Here is a 9,048-nt window from a genome sequence, read left to right as displayed (position 1 = left end):
TCTCACTCTGGGGACTATGGACAAACAGCTGGAGGCTACTGTGGTGTTGGCTGACTGAAAGACAGAGAAGGGGAAGGAGTGAGCTTCACCATCATGGCTGCCACACCACCATCTCCTGGCATCCTAGACTTTCTCCATCCTAATCCGAAGAGATGTCCTCACCAGACCGGCACAGGGAGAGGGACCAAGAAAACACTGCCACCTTTACCAGCTCCATAGAATCATAGAATATCAGGGTTGGAAGGGACCTCAGGAGGTCATCTAGTCCAGCCCCCTGCTCAAAGCAGGACCAATCCCCAACTAAATCATCCCAGCCAGGGCTTTGTCAAGCCTGACCTTAAAAACTTCTAAGGAAGGAGATTCCACCACCTCCCTAGGTAACCCATTCCAGTGTTTCACCACCCTCCTAGTGAAAAAGTTTTTCCTAATATCCAAACTAAACCTCCCCCACGGCAACTTGAGACCATTACTCCTTGTTCTGTCATCTGCTACCACTGAGAACAGTCTAGATCCATCCTCTTTGGAACCCCCTTTCAGGTAGTTGAAAGCAGCCATCAAATCCCCCCTCATTCTTCTCTTCCGCAGACTAAACAATCCCAGTTCCCTCAGCCTCTCCTCATAAGTCATGTGTTCCAGTCCCCTAATCATTTTTGTTGCCCTCCGCTGGACTCTTTCCAATTTTTCCACATCCTTCTTGTAGTGTGGGGCCCAAAACTGGACACAGTACTCCAGATGAGGCCTCACCAATGTCGAATAGAGGGGAACGATCACGTCCCTTAATCTGCTGGCAATGCCCCTACTTATACATCCCAAAATGCCATTGGCCTTCTTGGCAACAATGGCACACTGTTGACTCATATCCAGCTTCTCGTCCACTGTAACCCATAGGTCCTTTTCTGCAGAACTGCTGCCTAGCCTTTCGGCCCCTTGTCTGTAGCACTGCATGGGATTCTTCCATCCTAAGAGCAGGACTCTGCACTTGTCCTTGTTGAACCTCATCAGATTTCCTTTGGCCCAATCCTCTAAATTTGTCTAGGTCCCTCTGTATCCTATCCCTACCCTCCAGCATATCTACCTCTCCTCCCAGTTTAGTGTCATCTGCAAACTTGCTGAGGGTGCAATCCATACCATCCTCCAGATCATTGATGAAGATATTGAACAAAACTGGCCCCAGGACCGACCCTTGGGGCACTCCACTTGATACCGGCTGCCAACTAGACATGGAGCCATTGATCACTACCCATTGAGCCCGACAATCTAGCCAGCTTTCTGTCCATCTTATAGTCCATTCATCTAGCCCAACTTCTTTAACTTGCTGGCAAGAATGCTGTGGGAGACCAAGTCAAAAGTTTTGCTAAATTCAAGGAACTGCACGTCCACTGCTTTCCCCTCATCCACACAGTTATCTCGTCATAGAAGGCCATTAGATTAGTCAGGCATGACTTGCCCTTGGTGAATCCATGCTGACTGTTCCTGATCACTTTCCTCGCCTCTAAGTGCTTCAAGATTGATTCCTTGAGGACCTGCTCCATGATTTTTCCAGGGACTGGGGTGAGGCTGACTGGCCTGTAGTTCCCAGGATCTTCCTCCTTCCTTTTTTTAAAGACTGGAGTTAAATCCCAAATACCATCTGGGATCTGAGACTTTGTTTCTCTCCCCTTGTGCCCCCTAGGTGTCCTTTTCATTCCCCACCTAATTGCTTTTTCTTTCCTATCCCCAGGGCTATCCTTACCCATATGCAAAGTACACAGCTGCGTAGGGCACCAGGTTCCTGATGCCCTGCGCAGCTGCGTGCTGCTCCAGTCCCTGCTCTGCCTCTTCCCCAGGGCCCCCGCCCCTGCTCCCCCTCCAGCCCCACCTCTTCCCATCTTGTCCCCACCCCCCTGAGCTCTGTGGCAGAGCCAGGGCTGCACTCGCCGGCAGCGGGAAGTGCAGCGATATGGCCCCAGCTGCGCTGCTGGTAAATGCTGGGGGGTGGTTCCCCCCTGCCCCCCAAGCCAGCCCCCCATGGAGGCCTGGGGCCCCACACACACCCCTGCTCCTCCCCGCAGAGGCCTGGGGCCCACCCCCACCCCCATGGGGGGGGCGGGACTGCGTAGGGCCCCAGAATAGCTAGGGACGGCTCTACCTATCCCTCTCCTTTTCCATTTTGTCTCATAAGAGTCTGGCTTAGCAGGCCAAGACTGCATATTTTGCAACACTGCTGGAAAGCTGTGACAGAAAGAGGCAATTAAAAGCCAGTCTTGAGTTTAGTCCTGTGTGTCTAAACTCCTCAAACACATTAAAGTGGGGGGAACTTTCCATTCACTAAGAGAACATGCCAGAACTATCACTCAAAATCACTGTGCTCATAAGGCCCAGTCAGCATCCACACTAGTATACATCCACAACATCCCCACCCTGGTAGAACTATTTTGGCAAACACACTGAAGCAACATAATTATACCAGTACAGAAGCTGGGTGCACCAAGCCTTCAAAATCTTTAAGCAGTGGCTGCTAACCCAGCTCGTTAATGGGCCATATGCAGATTCTCATTTACTTGTTCCACTCACATGATGGTTTTTGTATTTTTTTCTTCACTTGTGGTGATATTGCAGCTATGGCCAAAGGCTCCTGCACTTAACAGTTAGTTGTTTCTATTTCAATAAATCCAGGGATTTACCATGCACTGAAACAGGCCTTTTTGAAAAGCTCTGGCTCAGAATAAAAGATAAGAGGTTATGGGTTTGAAAGGCTTTTGAAGAAATTCAGCTTAAATAAAAAAAAAATCTAGGTATTTCACTTTGAATCATGGCACTGCTGCAAACCCACCTCTGCTCAGTTCCTTTTTATCTGAGTCACTGACATCAGACATGCATTACAGTGAATTATGAAAGGAGATCAATGGCAGAATCTCATATATTGTAAGAATCAGTGAATCATGAGTATTTGAATGACAGCATAGTAACACCTAGGGAATCATGAACCAGCCCTGACTATGGAAGATTTTAATACATTTAAATTAATTCCCCTTTACCACCACCTCAGAGAGCCCTATGTCTACACAGGAAGTATCTAGCACTATTTTGACACTTTCAAGGCATCAATATTTTCATCTTTGCTGCTTTAGCACCCAGTAACAAAAATTAAATCGAGCACCCAAATGTGTTGGCAATTGTTTTAAGTCAGCCAAAGGTGATCAGAATTAAAGCTGCCACACCATCCTTAACTCACGTGCTGTGGCCAGGGTACTGCCCAAAGTCTGGGCCCTATATCTTTGACTGTGGCCAATGCGTGCAACTCAAAAAGAGGATTGCAAAGGTAGCTTTAATGCACATTTGCTCTCCCCACAAAGTAAGTTAGGGCAACTAAATTACACAGGTTATCAAGGGGTTATAAAGGCAGCCAAGGATTGCTGGGACACAGAGAAAGCCTCAGGTCATGGGGGTGGGGGAAGGCATGGGGAAGGGTCTGAGACAAGACTCCACCTATTCCATTCTCCTCTCTTCCTTGCTGGGGGGGGGGCGGGAGGGAGAGGAAAGTAGTTGCATAAGGTTGATCCAGCCCCAGTATCCTATCTTCTGACAGGGGCCAATGCCAGGTGCCCCAGAGGGAATGAACAGGACAAGTAATCATCAAGTGATCCATCCCCTATAAGCACCCACTTACTACCTCTGGACCCAGGTCCAGGTAGCCCATTGAGGGATAGTCCAACTTCATGTGCCTAGGCCAGCATTTTCATGGGCTAGTGGCTAACGCTGAAGTCAGTGGAATCCGTATGTGTGCTCAGTACTTCTGAGACTAAGGTCACTTATTTAGAACAGTAACTAGGAGCCTACGATTTGGCACCCAAGCAGGAAAGCTTTTGCTTCAGTTTCCTGCCATGCTTGGGGGCTCTGCTCCTGTTGTACCAGCTCCTTGAGGGGGAGAACGTGGAAATCGTGGCTGATCAGAGCATACATTTACAACAGCATTAGACACGCTCAGGCTTCAGTCAGTGACAAGTTCACCCCCAGGACGGAGTGCTCCTTAAACATCAAATCTCATCATGAATTGGCATATTAATGTGCCCTTCTTTGGTTTTAAATGATGAATTAGTTCTTCATGATGGTAAAGAACTGAACTGTTAGCCAGTTATTCCTTGGAATTTATCTTGTTACCTGTCAATCAGGAGAACAACTTTCGCTTAAAAAAAAATTAAAAATGATTCCGTGGTCCATAGCGCGCTGCTGTGACAATAGAGATGAGTTAGTCCTATCAGTCCCAACTAACAGCAGATCAGGTCTGTTTTATTTTGCATATCGAGATGGGCCGGGGGGTGGGGGGAGAAAAGGGTGACAAAATAATTTTTACTGGTGGTCAGGGCATTTTTTTTATTCAATTAGTGAGTTCACCATGATCAGGGGAGGTAGCTGTGGGGTTTGAAATAAATCATGCATTGCTGTAGAAATACATAGCGGAGTTCGTTTCAACAAGGAGTTACAGCTGTAAAAAGTAATTTGTGGTGATAAATTAAGCGTAAAAATCAACGTTACTTTTAAACCAGTTTTAAAATGCCCACACCAGTGACTTGCAGCAGTTTAAATCAATTTAGAAAATGATTAAACTGGTGAAATGTGTGCATCTGTAAGTCGCCTAATAGTAAGTAGATACCACTCATTTTTTATAATTACATTTTAAGCTGAATTTTAATACTGATTCCCCACCCCTGTAAAATTGGTGTAAACAGATATTCATGATTTAGGTTTAAACATCACATTTTATCTGCAATTTGTATTACTGCCTATACATTGCATGGTCAGGTTAATTACAAACAGACCATTATTGTATGTACAAGGGAGACCGTGCCACTGTGGGGATCTAATCTTCTGAATTTCATGCTGTAGCTGTGATTGAAATATCAGTGTTGATGTAGAATTTTGCATATGGCTTTGACCAAGGTCACCGCCTCTCTGCTTTGAAATTTTCATCTTTCCCCCAGCTCATGAAAAATAATCTGCCGTAGGTTGGCTAATTAGTTGGGGCTTGACCATCCCTGTAGGCATTGCCCTGAGTAAGGACTGGGGTGTAAATGCACCAGCCCAAAAGTAGTACTGAGGGCATGGGGCCTCACAAGGGTGTCTGATGCATAAGTCCTTCCTTAGAGGATGCAGTTTACTTCTTCCCTTCCATGCCTGAGCCAGCACTCACTCTCCATTCCCCACAGAAGGGAACATCTGTACAGCAAGGATTTTACTCCTCTAAACCAGACCCAGACCCAAGTAGATTTAATCAGGTAAGAGACTGGCAAGCAGGGAGGCCTTGCTTCCCTACTCAGTTAAGTGAGGCCAGGGCACAGTCTAGCTGCCCATCACAGATTAGCAGTACAGTAGCTTCTTCAGTATTGCACAAGCCTCAGTGTTAGACAGCCAGAATAAAGATTTCTTTTGAAAGATCAGATGTTAAGAAATTAAATAGGTTAAAATCAACTCAGACAAAAAATATGGTAGAGGGCTAATTCAATAATTATTTCAACATTTATTTTGTATGAAAGAAGAATTCTGAAGCAATGGTCACAGATATAAAAGCTGAATTATGGCAGTTTAATTCTGCCTAAACTCAGTCTACTTGGTTTTGATTGGGTCTTTAATTATAATTGTGATTGAAGGAGAGTGGTTTTGTTGGCAGCAAACTAGCAAGACTCAGTAGTGAAGGAGAGCTCTCAACCCACCTCTTCCCACACTACTACTGCCAGATTAGAGTTCAAAGGACAATTACTTCCTACTTAAAGAACAAGCAGAAAACTGAGAAGCACAAATTTCTTGGCTCCCTCACTAACTAAGCATTCAGCATGTGTGAGCACACAAAGTAACTCGTTCTTTCACTTTTTCTCTTGGGAAATAATCCTAGTATTTCCTGGTTCACTAACAATATCCCAGAGTGTGACATGACAAACAGCAATTCTCATTACCATTCATGCTGCTTGTGATGTCACAATGGTGAATTCTGGAGTCTCTTCATTGATCCCTAGATGCTGCAGTTAATACATTAGAACTAGAGTAACGAGGGTGTAGGTTTCCAGAGTGACTAGTAGTTTGAAGGCTGTTTTCAGGTACCAAATTTGACACATCTTAAAGGGGTCTGCTTCTCAGAAACAGCTGAGCACCTATTCTTTGAAAGTCAGGCCCTTCATGTTGTCTCAGATTGAGCACCCAAAAATCACTAGTCCCCTTTGAAAATGTAGACTCACATGGCTGCACAGGTAGGAAACTTGAGTGACAGTCAGGAGACTGGGGTTCTATTCCCAAGTTGCCTGCAGGCTTGTTGTGTGATCTTAGGTAAATTGCCTCTGTTTCCTCTGATTCTTTTCCAGTCTTTGGCTATTTTAGATTGGAAGCTTTTCAGGGCTGGGACCATCTCTTATGGGTTTATACAGTGTCAGTCACAAGTGGGCCCCAAACTGTGGCTGTGCCCTTAGGCACCACTGTAACACAAATAGAAAATAATTTAGGAAAATAATATTAATAAAGCTCTAGCTTATTTTTTGTGCTGAATGTTCCCTCGACCACCCCTACCGCATAAAACTAATTAATAGGTACACCGAGCACAGAAATCTGTGGTGAATGCATTTTCAATGTAAAGATCATCATAAATATAACTGCGTGTGTTCAACACAATATTCCCTGTAACTCTCAGTGGCCATGAAGTAGCAAGCTGTGTGCTTTGCAGTTGCTTCTCTGATTCTTAGAAAGCTCTCTGAAGAGCTGTAATTGAGTGAACAAATACTATAAGATTGTGTGCATTATAAATAGTTTAAGCACCAGAAATTGTAGATTCTGGTGTTTTAAAGGAAATTAATAAGCAGGATTATGAAATCTTAAGTGAGACAGATTCCAGGAGACTGGAAAGCTGCCAGCATAAGAGCACTGGTGCCCCATAATAGCAACTGCAACAATAAAAGGGCTAAGAGACATCTCAAAATGTTAATTAAACACACATTCACCTCCTATACTTACCCATGTGATTCAGACAAAAGAATTAAACAGTATCTTCAGGTGTGCAGAGGCAAAGATAGTGGAGGAAAAATACAGTTTCTAAAAGGAGCTGGATTGCACACGCAGCAGATGGGAAATGCATTTCAGTGGAGACTCAACATAAATCAAGTTAGTCCTGAAGAAGGACCCAAAAAACACACATCCTCCTCTTCCTGCACAGGAAGAGAGGTCGTGCCTTGCAAGTTCTACCTCAAGCTCCCCTTAGCAAAGCAGGGTAGGAAGTACAGGCAGGGCCTACAAATGTTCCCATTGGATGGCTATCCACAGGAACACAATACCCAAACCTTGGGGATCTCCAGTCGCTGGCTACATGCTGCACCACTGAAGTTAATGGAATTGGTGCTATTGACTTTACATGGAGCAGGATCGAGCTCCAAAAGAGCAAAACCAACCTCCTACGTACCATCTAGCTCCTCTCTCAGAATACTGAGGGCATGGCTGGTTCAGGGCAGCCAGTCACTTTTTAGGTGAGAAGATTATGCCGTTCAGGGCAACTGCTCCTCCCAGCTGCCCATATACTCCCCCCATTCACACAGAACTGTGCATTACAGGCATAGAAGAAATCTAAGGAGGGAGCCGTGTTGCGTGGCTGCATTTCCTGTCTGCTCCTTTTTCTGCTGAATTTCAGTGTTTTTGCTCCCTCCTGCGCAGCAGAGAGGAAAGTGCCCAAATGTGCTAAATGGAACAATCCTCCAGAACACTGAGGGGGAGTGGGTGGGGGGGGGGACAACTTATTAGCAGGGGAAGAGAAGAAAATAAAGGTGTTACAGTTATACAGACACTATAAGGGGCAGAGATTCTATAGGGATGAGCCCCAGAGTAATCCCAAGAAATAAATTAATTTCTTAACTCTAACTAGAGTACTGTGTTCAGTGCTGGCCATCATGTCACCGAGAGAGGATTGCACCGGGCATGATGCGGCCCAGTGTTACCGGATAGAGTGATTGTAAATTATGAGGAAAGACTTCAGCTTATTCTTGCTGGGAAGAGAGGCAGCTTTGAAATGACTGAAGGTGTCTGAGAGGAGATTCGAGAGAATGTGTTCGCATGAGGGAAGGATTCAAAAGCTAAACAACAGCGTTAAAGGATTAGGAAAGTATAACAAGGAACTCGGGCAGAAACATTTCTCACAAGGAGTGTCTGGGTAGCCATTTAGAACGGAGTGGTGTATAGGACCCCCACACGCATAGGTCCTCCAAACTTCACCAGACCTCAGATGTACAGCATGGAGAATACCATTAAATAACAGCTACTAAGGGCTAGATTGTGCCCTTAGGCACAAACCTGAGCAAGGGATGGTGTGTACACTGTACCCCCAACCCTGTAGGGAAGCTCTGGAAAGCACTGTGCCTCAGAGATACCCCCGAGTCACAATCCCTCTCCTGCTTCTTCCTCACTTTGGCCAGTGAGTGTGTGTCGGGGTGGGGGGGGGTTGAAACCAAGTGTCCACCTGTTCCCCATCCTTCCTTTCTCACCTGCTCCAGGTCTGTAGTAAACAGGCACACAGCATTTCTATTTACTCCTGTGTGGCCAGATCCAAGGCCTAGTGGCAGAAGCAGGGGGTTAAGGGAGGTTCTTATTCCTCCTTACTCCCTTGTGCAGCCCACATCACTAAGTCCTCAACTCAGATGACGCCAACTAAATATTTGGTGCATTTCAATTTTGAGTTGTTCCCTTTGTGCAAACAGCAGCTCTCCTGTTGATAGCATGCAGAGAGAGACTGCAACGCTATCAATTAAATTAGCATTTGTCTGTTAACAGAGATTGGAGGAACTTCTGGCAAAATTCCCCCACAGGTCACCTCACGTAAGTTACATAATCTGTGTCTACAAGCAACAAGTTGAAAACAATACTAGAGAGGAAGTAGCTGCCACCATTTTTATCCCCTCATTACAGGATTCAACATTTCCAATGTTATGCTAATTAAAATCCTTTAGCAGGAGCTCAGAACCAGGGGGTTAGCCACCAGGATTCCAAAGATGGATGGAAGAAGAGCCAGGAGGGATGCCTCAATGGTTTACACATCAGCTATGT

This window comes from Natator depressus, chromosome 7, assembly GCF_965152275.1.
Source record: "Natator depressus isolate rNatDep1 chromosome 7, rNatDep2.hap1, whole genome shotgun sequence".
NCBI lineage: Eukaryota > Metazoa > Chordata > Testudines > Cheloniidae > Natator > Natator depressus.
Note: the sequence above shows the minus strand (reverse complement) of the source record.